Source organism: Adiantum capillus-veneris, chromosome 3, assembly GCF_014529385.1.
Source record: "Adiantum capillus-veneris isolate H3 chromosome 3, ASM1452938v2, whole genome shotgun sequence".
Lineage (NCBI taxonomy): Eukaryota > Viridiplantae > Streptophyta > Polypodiopsida > Polypodiales > Pteridaceae > Adiantum > Adiantum capillus-veneris.
The window spans coordinates 99371807-99387302 of record NC_140933.1 but is presented as its reverse complement, the minus strand read 5'-3'; positions in this window follow the sequence as shown (position 1 = coordinate 99387302).

The following is a 15496-nucleotide window of genomic DNA, read 5'->3' as shown; positions in this document are numbered from 1 at the left end:
TGAACCTCCGCGAACATGGAAAGCTTTAAGAGCTTCCATTATGAAGCAGTTTTTGGCCACCGATGCCAAAGACAAAGTACTCACCGAATGGCGAAGCTTAAAGCTCTCTCCCTATGAATCCATCCACAAATATGTAGACAAGTTTTGGGACCTACAACGCAAAGCCACTGTCTTCAAAAAGTTGGATTTTGGAGAGCAAAAGCAAAAATTTTGTGCAGGCTTAACCAAAGAAATAGCGGAGTATGTCAACTCTCAAAGGCCACGTACCATATCGACGATAATACACCATAATATGGTGGCCTCTCAAATCAATTTCCAAACGGGGGCTGAAAGAAATAATAAGCCCACGGAAAACAAGGGTTCCAACGAGCCTAAGGGGAAGGACAATGTCCAAAAGTCTCGTAAGGGCAACTCCAACAAAGCTAAAGAGAAGGGAGTTTACAAAGGTAAAAACAAACTCTCTCCTGCAGAGCTTGAGCATTATCGCAAGGATAACCGGTGTTTCAAGTGCGGCGAACAAGGGCATGCGTACCGCGCTTGTCCCCAAAAGAATAACTGCCAAGATCATCCTAGAGCTACCTTGGTTAAAATCCAAGAGGAGGAGACTCACCAAACTCACCACAAAGGATCTCGTCTATGCCATGGTTGGGGAAAGGTAAGAGAACATGATGCTTTTATTCTCTTTGACCCTGGTTCTACTCACAATTTTATATCTATAGATTTGGCCACCAAGCTAGGCCCACAAGCCTACGAGATGGGAGATGTCCTACCCGCAGACAGTGCTTTCAAGGAGCAAGAAGCTTCAGTCACTCCCCTAATCAGGAAATTGAGGCTTCATGTCCAAAGCTATGTGGACAAAGAGGACTTATTTATCTCTCCTCTCAAGCATGAGAATGTAATCCTAGGGGCACCATGGTTTGACCGCCTAGGCTGCCAATGTTAAATTCCCTGAAAGGAGAATCTCCTTTAAGTTCAGGGAAAAAGACATGTATATAGATGCTAAAGAAATGGGTAACACTATCCCCATTGTACATACACCAGCTTTCAACAAGTCAATAAAGAGCTCTATTTCCGTGTACATGATTTTTGTTAAAGATTATCATAAGATAGTTGATCAAGACATTGTAAAGACCGCGTTTCGCACCACATTTGGTCTTTACGAATACATTGTCATGCCTTTTGGCTTGACCAATGCACCAGCCACATTCAACCGCTTGATGGAGAAGCTGTTCAGGCCTCATCGAACTTCACTGGAGTGTTCTTTGATGATATTATCATCTACTCTAATTCATTAGATGAACACAAGCAACACCTCCAGGTAATATTTCAAGTTTTAAGAGAGAATAAACTTTATGTTAATCGAAAGAAAAGTGATTTTTTCTTACAAGAGATTCAGTATTTAGGTCACATTATCTCTCAAGATGGCATCCAAATGGATCCATCAAAGTTAGAGGTAATAAAAGGGTGGCCTAAACCAAAGAATCTTCATGAACTAAGAAGCTTTATAGGTATGTGTGCATACTATAGACGCTTCATAGAAAGCTCTCAAAAATTGCGGGACCATTACATGACCTTACAACGCAAATCATTAGGTATACATGGTCTGCCAAGGAGAACAATGCTTTCAAAAAGCTTATCTCTCAACCTGTGCTTACACTATTGGATCTCTCAAAACCATTTGAGGTCCAATGTGATGCTTGTGGTGATTGCCTTCGAGCTCTTTTGCTCCAAGAAGGGCATGCCATAGGCTATGAGAGTCGAAGGCTCGACCCTGTTCAGCAAGATCTAGGCATATATGAAAAGGAACTCCTTGCATTTCTACATGCCTTAGACTCATGGAAGCACTATTTATTGGGGACTCCTTTCATTCTGCGAACGGATCACCAAAGTCTTAAGTACTTCATGACGCAGACCAAGCTCTCCCCGGCAAAAAAATGAGGTGGGCAAATTTCCTTTTGCAATTTCATTTTCATATTGCTCACATTGCTGGCAAGCATAATCAAGTAGCTGATGCACTCTCAAGACGACCGAGAGTGAATGCGGTTTCCATAGCAACTCACAATGATCTATCTTCAATGATAGATGAGTATGCTATTGATCCCGATTTTAGAGATGTGATTTCAGCCCTTGCATTAGGGAAGAAAGAAGAACCATTTACTTTACAAGATGGTTATCTTCTCTATGGCAACAGACTATGCGTTACTAACTCACTACGTGAGAAAGTAATGTATGGATTTCATGCTCCACCTTATGTGGGGCATAGAGGGATTCAGTCTACCTGAAAGGGAATTGAAACATATTTCTATTGGCCTACCATGAAAGTGAACATACAAGAGTACGTTTCTAAATGCCAAAAGACAAAATTTGATAGAGGGAAGGAACTTGGGTTGCTTCAACCCTTGCCAATCCCTAATTCACCATGGGAGAGCATATCCATGGATTTTATCTTTGGATTGCCTAAGTCTATCCATGGGAATACGGGAATATGGACGATAGTAGACAGGTTCAGTAAACAAGCTCATTTTATACCTGTCAAAAAGACTATCAAAGCCCATCAAATGGCAACCCTCTTCATTTCACAAATTTTCAAGTACCATGGCTTGCCAATGTCCATAGTGTCGGATAGAGATCCTAGAATGACCAGTAATTTCTGGAAGGGTCTCTTCAAGAATTTAGGGACAAGGCTAAACTTCTCTTCGGCCTATCATCCACAAACGGATGGCCAAAGTGAAATAGCTAACCTAACAATTCTCGATCTACTAAAATCCTATGTAACGGAAGTAGATCAAAGATCCCAATGGGAGAAGTACTTACCCTTAGTGGAGTATGCTTACAATAACACTGTACATACTTCCATGGGAAAAGCATCTTTCGAGGTAATTGAGGGAAGATCAAAAAGTCCCTTGCTACTTAAGGTACATGGGAAGATCTTCGCTTGCAGATGAGTATAGCCGAGACCTACAAGAATATTTTCAAAAGATAAAGGATGCTATCTCTATCTCACAGCAAAGGCAAAGGCTGTTGCTGACAAGCACAGAAGAGCCCAAGCCTTTAAAGAAAATGATTGGGTCTTATTAAAGTTTCCCAAGGCTCGATTAAGACACATGACGGGCAAGAATCCTACGAGACACCAAAAGTACTATGCTAAACTAGCAAAAAGGTACTATGGTCCCTTCCAGATTCTTAGGCCAATCAATGAGATGGCCTATCAACTCAAGTTGCCCAATCATTGGCTCATACACAATGCTTTCCATGTGAGCCTATTGAAGCCTTACAAAGGAGAGCCACCTCAAGAAACAACTATTGAAGACCCACCGGAGATCGAGGACCAAGAAGAGGTGTTACAGCCCGAGGACATGAAGACAAGGTACTAAGAGACGATAAGACTCTCCGACGATATCTTATTAAGTTTAAGAATTATCCTTTTAAAGATGCTAGATGGATGCAAGGCATACAATTAAAGGATAACCTAAACCTTGTCAATGCTTACAATGCTTCCCAAGAGTAAGCAAATGTACAAAATGTTAAAAATGAACAAAGTTTTTGTCTTATAAGACTCTCTTTTTCTTTATTGTGCACAAAAATGAAGTAGTATGCATGCTTAGATCAAGTTTGCGGAGACGACGTCTCCCAAACACCAAGTAGAGCTTGTCACTCTACTATGGAAGATTGATAGGACTAATGTGCAGACATGCTTGCGGCAGCCTCAGGCTCTCAAGCACCAAATGGACTACTCATCCATTGTGGAATGATGTCGTAGGGTAACATAGGGATCCTCTACCCGCTAAGAAAAGGACTCATGAATATGCTTTATCTTCTCTACACCATAGTCGAGGACGACTATGATTTCAAGAGAGAGGTAATGTCATAATAATCAATATGTAATTCTCCTAAATGATTTTCTCATGTTAAACTGATCATTTAATATGGGGAAGTGCCAGGGGAGAAAAAGCTAGAATATTGGTTAAGCTACCAGACCGGCCACAGTAGGGATCCAAAGGGGGGGGGCATCTACAAAAGAGCCATGTGCAACAATGGGCTAAAAAGACCCTAAGGTTCAGCCCATTAAGACTTCCAAAATGCTAAGGTTCCAAAATTCAAAGGTTGTGTCCAAAGGTCAACCATAAGGGAATTGGATGCTTTGTGTGTGTACAAAAAAGTCTTTACAATCCCTACTTAGGAGGGGGCGAGCCTTGCATGTAGGGGATGAGAGAGAAATCCACACACACACACACACAGACAAGCTCCCTTTACACAAAGGGAATGAGGGACACATGTCAGCTCCCTAGCCCAGATGTCCACAAGGTGTACCCAATTTCTATTGGATGGCCTTGGAGGTGGAACAATGAGAATTAGGCTAGAGTAAATCTAGTTTAATTAATTTAAAAAACACTTAATAAAAGAACCAATGAGAATTAAGTCCTCTAGAAGACTATTGGATAGTCTCCCAAGGGGTCCAATGAGCATTCAGCAGCCCAATGGCTTGCCTGATTCCTATTGGCTAGGAGGCAAAGGGGTCCAATGAGAGTTTAGTTGAATTATTAAATTACCTAAAGCTCTCACAAAAGGGAAAAGGGGGACACATGTCAGAAGGCTATCACTTATGCTGCTTAATTGTCATTGGCTAGCCCTAGGGAGGTCCGATGAGAGGACAGCAAGAGCAAATAGCAAGGGGGCTCGCCCAAAAGAGAGAGGGGGCTGATTTTTGCAAGGCATTATCACACACACACTCACACAATCTCATGTGTGAAGTAAAGAAGACTCTCTCTCCTTCTCAATCTTTAATGGAAAGCTTATCACCTACTCCAAGCTTGTGAGAAGGGAGGCCTACACCAACAACTCTTGGCCTTGGGATGCAAATCCAACCAAGAGCCAAGCTTCAATGCATGCTCATATCCTCTACCATTCTAATTACTAAGCTAAGCTATGCTAATATGAGTGATTATGTGAGGAGATGTACATCTTTCTCGTAAGAACACTCCCTTTTCCTCTCAATCTACTCTCATACCCTGCTAGCTCTCACCATCTTTGAAGGTGTGTGAGGTCTTGGGTATGAGACCGGGGATAATTGATGTTGTTTTTGCTAAGTGTTTTGCTTAGTGCATGAAGCTTTCATCTTCATTGCACTAGCGATGGTACAGGATTTTTGTCAAGGATTATGCATGTATTGTTGCACCTTTGACGGAACTCCTGAAGAAAGGAATGAGGATCGAAGGGAAGACCGAGCATGAGTCTAGCTTTGCTAAGCTAAAAGAATTCTTGGTCTCAGCTCCTATTTTAAAGCTTCCAAACTTCAGTAAAGAATTTGAAGTAGCGACCGATGCTAGCAAATTTGCTTTAGGCGGAGTTCTTACTCAAGAAGGAAGACCGGTGGCTTATACTTCATGAAAGATGAGGGATCACGAGAATAATTATCCTACTCATGATTTGCAACTTTTAGCAGCTATACATGCGTTGAAGTTATGGAGACATTATCTTCTTGGGCGCAAGTTTCAGCTAGTGACAGACCACAAGAGCTTAAAATGGATTTTTACTCAACCTATTCTCAATATGCGACAACGGCAATGGATAGAGCTATTACAAGAATATGACCTTGACATAAAGTATAGACGAGGGAAGGAAAATGCAGTTGCAGATGTTCTTAGCTGAAAATCCTTTCTCGGAGCTATCTCTATTCCAAATAACCCTATCTGGGATAGAATCAAAGAAGCATCCTTAGTAGATCCAGAGTACCAACATATAGTATCATTAGTTCAGCAGAATAAGATGCCTGAAGCTAAATATTACTGTCTTATGGGAGGATGTCTTTACTATAGACATAGACTCTGTGTACCCAGAGACCCAGCTCTAAAGAAGGCTATTCTATATGAAGCACACGATAGCCCTACATCTGGACATCCAGGCTATGCTAAGACTCTTCATGCTGTCAGAAGGAGTTATTTTTGGTCTGAAATGAAAGGAGACATACTTTGCTATGTGAGGCAATGTCTTTCTTGTCAGCAGATAAAGGCCGAAAGAATCAAGTTACCAGGGCAACTTCAACCTCTTGACATACCCCAGATGAAATGGGAATGCATCAGTATGGATTTTGTTACAGGATTACCTTCTACAAGAGGTTATGATTCTGTTTTCGTGGTTGTTGATATGCTCACAAAAAGTGACTCATCTAATACTCGTAAAGACAACCTTTACTGCTTCAGATATTAGCCGGGTATTCATCAAGGAGATTTTTAGGCTACATGGTCTACCCAAGCGTATCGTCAATGATAGAGACGCCAGATTTACATCAAAATTTTGACTTCTCTTTTCCAATCTATTGGGTCACAATTAGCCTTCAGTACAGCGTACCACCCACAGACAGATGGGCAAACTGAAAGGGTTAATCAAGTCATTGAGGACATTCTCAGAGCCTATTGTTCGCAAGAACCAAAGAAGTGGTTACAATATCTACCTTTGGTGGAGTATGCTTATAATTCTTCCGAACACAGAAGCATTGGAATGTCACCCTTCAAAGCTCTTTATGGACAGGACTGTTTAGCACCACTGAACTTCTCAGATCCAACCATCAGGGTAGAAGCCTCTAGAAAGATGTTAGATGATATGGAAGCTCAGACTAGAGCTATTCGCCAAGACATACAGGCCGCTCAGGATAGGCAGAAGCACTATGCAGATAAGAACCGTTCGGAAAGAACTTTCAAAGAAGGGGATAAGGTTTTTCTGCGAGTACGACCAAAGAAAAGCAACTTATCACTAGGCAGATATAAGAAGCTAAGCCCAAGGTATTGTGGACCATTCGAGATCGTTAAGGTTGTAAGTGACCATGCCTACAAGCTAAAGTTACCTGCAAACTTGAATGTTCATGATGTATTCCACGTCAGCTTACTCAAACCCTATATCCCTAATCCTGATCAATTCTTGGACTCAGATAAGATAGTCATGCCAGCTCAAGGAGTTCTCGAGCTCCAACCTGACTACGTACTTGAAACAAGGGAAAGAAAGGTACGCAACAGAACTATCACGGAGCATCTAGTAAAGTGGAAGGATTACCCTGAAGAAGATGCAACTTGGGAGGACGAACCAACGCTCTCAAAAGATTACCCAAACACATTCTTGAGATGAGGACATCTCAAATTTTTCACGTGGGGAGGTTGTAAGGTCTCTGACCCGACCCAAAGAGAGCACCATTGTACCATGAAATGAACATAATGGAAAAAGTTACTATTTTTAGCAGTTTTCCGAATTTTATCAGTGCCATGATGTTTAGAATGTTTTAAAGCTTCAAAATGTGAATTAAAATAATTTTTGTAAAAAAATTTCCAAAAATAGGAAGTTTTTGGTCACCCGACCCGTCTAGTTTTGACCGTCTCAAAAAACTGCAACCGTATCCCGAATTTGAAAAAATGCATTTTCGGACCCCGTGGGCTGTTAAATATGGCAGGTACTCGGACCAGTACGCCTTAGTTGAAGCTTAGTATAGCAATTTACGGCATTAAGTTCCGACTCGTAAAAGCAATTTTTCCTAAAGTTGTTCGGGGAGGCACCGGGGCTCGAGGCTGTGTGGGAGCAGGTTCCAGGCCACTCTGAGCCAGCTTTAGCAGCTAGGGGGCGCCCTCTTGCCTTGTGGGAGTTGTAGGGAAGTTTCCAAGCTAGAGAGTGGGTGTGAGAGCCAGTTAAACTGACCAACTAGACACTTGGTGGGTAGGCAACTAGACTTGCCAATGCATTAACTGAGTGCTCACTCAGATGCTTATAGCAACCTAGATCGATTTTCAGCCTTGAGGAGCCTATTTAAAGGTGTGCTCACACACACACACACACACACACACCCAGTACACACACACACACACACACCTACACACACCTTGGGGAGGTGCTACCGGCACACACACAGTTTTTGAAGGAGAAGCAAGGAGGGAGGTGCTGTCGAAATTCTCATCTTGAGGATTCATTTGGATCAGAAAATCAAGAGGATTCTCAGCCCCTAATCATGGTAATCATGGTTTAATTCCTGCTCTTCTTAATTCTCTTCATTATTCTCCAAATTCCTCGTATACTATGCTTAATCTTAGCTATAATTCCCAATAGCTTCTCTCTAAGTTCACATAGCTATACTCCATTACATAATCATCATTCAATTAGCTAATTTATGCAGCCATTCATCATTCTTAATCAATGATTAATACTAGATTAAAGGAGATTTCTCTCTCTAGGCAGCATAGTAATTAATTGTCAAGCCGGTAATAATGTAGATTTGATGAAATTCATTCTTTTACCACTCAATAGTGTTGTAATTAAGTTAGATTCATTTTTTCTCTCACAGTAAGATGTGATTAAGCCAAAATTAATCTGTCATTAAGCCACTAAGAAGAGAATTTTCTCTCACCTATGCATGCGGTAATTCTGCATCTTTCTAATTGCACTAGGAAAGTGATTGAGCTGGCTTACTTCATCTCTCTTGTAACTCAATTAGTAAAATTCTGAATTTCTTAATCATCTAAGCCAAGTGATTAACTTTAGAGCCGGTTCCCATAGGGCAAGTAAAGTATTACCCATAAAATTGCTAGGTCTCGAAGGAAAAATCTAACCCTCTTGCATAAGGAGGATTCTTTAATGATTCTAATATGCCATTTGGTTTGTTATGATGCTCTCGGACCTTAGCTTTTTTCTTCATGTTTATCATTTAAAGTAGTGAGTGTAAAATGGCCCCGGTTAAGAGAACCCGCTTCGGTGGTGCCCACGACCGCGAGGCGGGAACGAGCAATGTGAATGGAAAGGGAAAAGCTCCCATGGACGAACAAGCACCGGCCATTGACGAAGAAATGGAAGAGGTAGGTCACAGTTTTATTCAAGTCGTTTAATTTAACATTGCACACGTTTAGCTAGGAAAGAATATATCCCCAAACATGTTGGAGAAATCCGACGGAAACCTCGGTATTGAATTCATTTGTACATTAAAGTCTAAAGTAGGAAAGAAATGATTGATGGGTATGTTGTTTGCAATAGGAAAGAATGTCTGCTAGGAAAAATTTAGCTCGACATGTTCATTCTATTTCCAATGTTGAATCAGTCCTGATCCCCCTACTGATTACAGGGGGCGGCTCGCGACGATTTTGCAGTAGCTAGAGTTACTAGCTTAGGGCCTTTACCCACGACTTGCTTTCTTTGCGGTGGGAACCCACGTCTTGCTTTCTATGCGGTGGGAATGTCCATGTCGTGCTTTCTATGCGGTAGACATACCTAGTGTTAAAAAAGAGCGGCTATTGCTTGGCTTAAAAGAACGATTTCAGCTTGCATTAAAAAAGTTGATTCCAACTTGTTTTGAGAAAAAAGAAGAGCCAAGCACTTATCGCTAGTGCTTAATTCTTTTCTTTTTTTCTAAAGAGCGTCTCTCCTTCTCGTGTTTCCTCGAATATCAAAACCTCACTCCTCGCACATCCTCTTGAGCTGTCACGAGAACACCTCTCTATCTCTCTCTCGCTAGCCATATCCTCTCTCTCTCTCTCTCTCTCTCTCTCTCTCTCTCTCTCTCTCTCTCTCTCTCTCTCTCTCTCTCTCTCTCGCTATATATATATACTTTGTTGACTTTCCATAAGTTTTGAAGCGGCTTTGAGGCATTGCAGTACTTCGTAAAGGAAGCTATCCGGTGTTACAGTTTTCAGAGTGAAACAGGTAAGTCAAATTTGTACTCCCTCTTAGAGTCATTTGTGGATTTATGTTTGATAGGGTCAAGCCAAAACGGTTTTGATTTATTTATTTTTTTGTTAAATTGAAGAGTTAGCTTAGTATCAAGTTATGGATGCATTATAAGAGAGGGTTTGATTTTAAGCTTAAGCTTAAGGTATTTTTGTAAGATGGAACATCGAATGACTGAGTTGAGAATGCCGATATTTTTCGCACTCCAAGTAAAAAAGGGTCAACCAAAATAAAGATGATAAGGCTCAAGTGTGAATGCTTGCCAAAGCTCACTGAAATCGGAGAAAGTGAGCAGGAGTATGTTGGAGCTGTAGGTGACTAAGCCCGGGAGGATGCAACCTTCTCTGATACCAATTGTTGGAATTAGGGTTGCAAGAAAACACACACAGCTTGGAGAAGACGAAGGAAGCTCAAGGCACACAACTAAGAGTGTATTACTTAATGTGCAATGGAAAGATAGATAGCCCTAGAGTGATGGGCGTATATACAATGCACAGGGGGGAAAACCTCCTAAAGAGGGAAAAAATGCCCCAACGGTCCTAGTGTGTTCACACACATCACTACCACATGTATATGGTAACACCCACTTCTTTGTGATTACTGGCTAGTTCGTTGATGATGCTCATTTGGGAACCCATACTTGTCCCTGCTTCATTTTTAAATTTGGGATTCATCTTGTCTTTGTGTGAATCAGCAGCGGTCTTTGCTTGAGCCCTTGTACCCTTGGTTGGGGACGAGATTCAAACTTTGGGAGTTGATAACCATTTTGGAATCCAAATAAACTCCTGACTCTTTGTGCTTGAATCAACTTCTTTGGAACCCAAATTTGAGTTGGAAAATCTTGCGACTTTGTGGTTTTCTTAGTCGTTCTTGCATACTTTGACTGTTTTCCTTTTGGTGTTGGATCTTGTGATTTTTCATCAGAGATCTTCATTTTCTTGATCCATACCTGCTTTTGGCCGAATTGGCTCTTTGGTATTCGAGAAATGTAGACTTTATAGGATTTGCTTAAATCCTGAAAAGTGCACATTCATGGGTAGACAAGGAAAAATTCTTGGACATATAGTGTCTAAAAATGGCATAGCTACTGATATTGAGAAGATTCATGTCATTTATGATTTGCCTAGACCAACAACAGTCAAGGGGGTACAAGCCTTCATGGGGCATTGTGGATATTACCGACGGTTTATCTACATGTACGCTATAATTGCAAAACCCATGTATAGCTTGATTACACACTTTGAATAGACCGAGACATGTGAAGAATCCTTCATGAAGCTTAAGCAAGCTCTCACCTCAGCTCCAATATTGAAAGCACCATATTGGAATAAGTTATTCCACGTACATGTAGATGCTTCCAATTTTGCTATCGGTTGTGTAGTAGCTCAACCAGAGAAGGAAAAATTGACTTTCCTATTTCTTATGCTAGCCTACAATTGAACATGGCGGAAAATAATTACACCACCATCAAAAGGAAAGGATTAGGAATGATCTATGCCGTTAAAAAGTATAGACATTACCTGTTAGCCAACAAGTTTGTGTTCTTTGTGGACCACCAAGCTTTGTTGTATTTGGTCAACAAGCCAAGCAACACAGAAAGAATAGTGAGATGGTTCATCATTCTTCTGGAATTTGATTTCATTGTGGTTGTGAAAAAGGGCGCTCCACATCAACGAGTAGGTCATTTGTCAAGGATTGTTTCAGGAGAAACACCTAAAGGGGTAGACGATGATCTACCAGATGCCTATTTGTTCTCCGTGGAAATGCTACTTAGATGGTCGAAAAAACAATAGTACCTGAGTCAAGCACATGTTACCATAGTAGGACTTCACTTTGCGGGAGACCAAACTATGCAACGAATCTTGAGACTTGGAGTATTTTGGCCAACTATAAAGAGCGATGTTTGATCTTTTGTAAAGGATTTCCCTCAATGTCAAAAACAAACACCCATAACTCATGTAACATTGTTTCAAATGTCACTTGTTCCTAAGTGGAGTAACTATCTAGTTGCTTACTTATCAAGCCGAACATTTCCTGAGGATATGAGTAACACCGTCAAAGAGCAATTGAAATTGAAGCAGGAGACTATGCTCTTATTGGGAACCAATTGTATCGAAGAGGTAAAGATCAACATTTGCGTCTTTGTGCAAATGAAGACGAGTATATTTCGATTATAGAACAAGCACATGCTGGATTAGCTGGAGGTCACTTTTTTAGTGAGACCACCACAAGAGCAATCTTGATGATAGGCATATGGTGGCCAACACTTTTTGCAGATGCTAAAGAATATGTTCGAATGTGTGATGATTGTCCAACGAGCAAAAATGCCAACACGAGTAGATAGCATGCCCTTAAGACCAATGATGGAGACTAGAACTTTCACAAAATGGGGTATAGATTTTGTTGGGCCAATACAGCCACCTGCTTATAGAACCCAAGCTCAATATAGCATTGTAGCTACGGACTATTTGACCAAGTGGACCGAGGCTAAAGCAACTCAAAAGAATGATGCCAGAACCACTGCCGCATTCTTATATGAGTATGTATTCACAAGATATGGATTGCCAATAGAAATTGTCAATGATTGGGAAACTCATTTCCTCAATGGAGTAATCGAGTATTTGTTTAATGAGTTTATGGTCATCCATAACAAATCGACTCCCTATCACCCACAAGCAAACGGACAAGCTGAGCATACGAATAAAATTCTTAGCTCGGTGCTGACTAAAGTGGTTAGTTCAGAAAGAACAGACTGGGAAATGAATCTCCATGCTGCTCTATGGGCTTATCGAGTTTCATTCAAAACAGCTTTAAATGCTACACCCTTTAACCTTGTTTATGGTCTTGATGCCATGCTGCCAATAGAATTTCTATTGCTGACATTAAGGGTAGCACAGAATCTTGAGTGGACTGGACGTGAATTTTCATAAAGACTTGAAGATTTGGAAAAGCTAGATGAGCAAAGGCTAATTGTTGTAGCTCACATCTATGCACAAAAGCGGAAACAAACACAATTTTTGATTCCCACTTAATCACGAAAATCTCAAGAAAGGGGACTTAGTTTTAATCTATTCCCTTAAGCAACACATTTCCAAGTTTTTAAAAAAAAGGGAAACGGACCATTTATCATTGAAGATGGTATCTCCAAGTGGAGCTGTAAAATTGTCCACCCTAGATGGTGAACCAATGGCTAATTGGATTAGTGGATGTTGTTTAAAGAAATACAATTTGCCGCTAATCAATGAATTGCTAGAAAGAATGCATGCCGCCAAGCAGAGAAAGATTAAACGACAGCACGTTATTGATGAAGCCCAAGAGGAAGCTTGGCTTCGGGTAATCAAAAGGAAAGCTGCTCTCAAAATCAACAGATACCGATTCCCATAAACACTCTGAAAATAGATGACTGACAATGGGAATTACCTAAAGATGCAGTTTCAACAGATGATGACTGGTTAGACGGAATGGACCTGCACATCAAAGTACAGCTCAACAATCATATCACCAATGCTTTGGTCGACATAGGAGCTAGAGTAAATGCAGTCAGTTATTCCACGTACAAGAAGGCAACAAGTCAAGCATTGACAGCAGGAATAGCGACAATCAAAGGATGCAACAAGAACCCAACCCCAACATTGGGAGTAGTGTCAACTTGAACGTGATAGTACATGAATGTTCATGTCCTTATCAGTTTATATGCTTACCAGATGAACACATGAATGAGACGATGATTCTTGGAATTCCCTGGATACGAACATACAAAGCAATACCAGATTGGGATACAAATCAGCTAAATCTATCACCTAAAGACGGGCAACTCATTGTTCCAATTGCACCAAGCAAGGAAGAACGAAAAAGAAGCAATCAGCAAACCAAACCACGAAGTAGTCAATCTTCTCCATCCCATCGGACAAGCAAATGCTACAAGTAGCATGCAAGGAGTCAGGAAAATTTGGGTACCAAAAGCACATCTTAAGGATAAACCGATTCAAATCTGGGTACCTAAAACTTCACTGACAAAACAAAAGAAGGTCCCAAGGGTTAAAACACAGAGACGAGCATCTCCGAGCAAGGAACCTAACATGAATATGGTTTGGAAGAAAAAAGAGCACTTATCTTCTCCACACACCCTAAAACCAATCAAGCAATGGCGAGTTAAGTCTCAAAAGACTCCATCACACCATACAGTACCAAGCAGACCAAGCTACCGATGGCGAGAAAAAGCTCGAAAACAAACAAAAGTGCTACCAACAGCTCAAGCAATCAGCGTGCTGAAGCATCCTTATGGTACAGTCAAATAGAGAGCACACAAGCTACAAGCTTTGCTCTTTGGAAGACATCAGCAGCAAACCTCGACATCAGAAACCCTTGAGTTAATTACTCAAGAATAGTGGTTTAAATTGCATTGATCTTCAAAGCATGGTAGAGACAACCACGGCTATGCATAGACACGATTGTTCAACCCATGCACACAGTCGTCCCGGAGTACGCCATCTAGGAGGGGTGGAAGGGCACTAAGTACTAAGCAATTAAGGGTAACGTTTGAAGAGGGAGGAAAAAGTTCGTTGTTAACGTGTGATTTTTTACAAAATTACCTAATAATGCCCTTATAGTTCATCATCAAGGGAAAATTCATTGATAATATCTTCCCGATGAGTGTAAATAGTGTATATACTATCAAAAAATCATCAAAAAGTAGTCCTTTTTGGGTATTTTTCATCATTTCTATTGATTATGAGGCTTCTAAATAGAAAAATCCAGCAAAAATTAATAAAACTGTGTTTTTCAATGGATTTTCTTAATTATTGGATTTTCACTTTACCTTTTTTATTTTCTTTGATTTTTTTCAAATAAACACGTCAAAAATTAATAATAAATAGCAGGGAAGCTCAGATAGAAAAACGAAAGACACGATGGTGATCAAAAAGACAAGGTAGACATGCACAAAAAATTTCAATGAAATCAGAAGATGGAAGCGGGGAGCCTAAATCAGGCGGCCAAGCCTACTTTTGCAAAAGTCTTGCAGAATGAGCTATAGGAATCCAATCAAGGAAATTTTTGAGTCTAACAAAGATTTCATGTCCTAGTAGGACTAACGGGGGAATCTAAGGAAAATTGGTTCGGGAAGTTCGGTATAGATATCCAAGGTAAGCTAAAACCACCTCATTTTCACTTGCAGCCTTTTCAGAGAGAGCTTTCGACCTCTTTCGCGCGTCTTTTCCGGAGTCCATAGTTGACCGTTTTCAGCGCCATCTCACACGAGACATGAGGGGTAAGTTCTTTACTCATCAATGATCCATTTTGTACGACCGGTAGCTAGTCTAAACCCCTAGAAAAAACCCTAGAGACCGAGCAGTGCACGAAGACCTACAACCAAAAACTGACCATAACAGCCTGTCAATCACAGCTCGACCAAATCAGATGGGATTTTAACCGTAGCATGCCCTAACATAATAGAACCATTCTATATCATCAGTTGACCATTCGACAGGGGTCGAGAGGGTCCCTAGTAAAAAAGCTAGATTTTTTTCAAATGCCAGAATTCTAATATGAATCCACAGATAGCTTGCCTATGAGGTCCATATACAATGTATATGATTGGTTCGGTGAAATCAATCAAGAAAAGCCCTCAAAAAGCAGAAAACAGCTCGAAGGCTACAAAGCGTCAAATTCGACATACGGGGTCTAACTGACTCAAAATGAGCCAGAATTGGATGAGTTGCTTCACGACTATGTTGTGGACAAGTCCAAAGCCTCAAAGTTGACTTACCAACCCAACAGGCAGTGTAGTCACAGAAAACGGTGA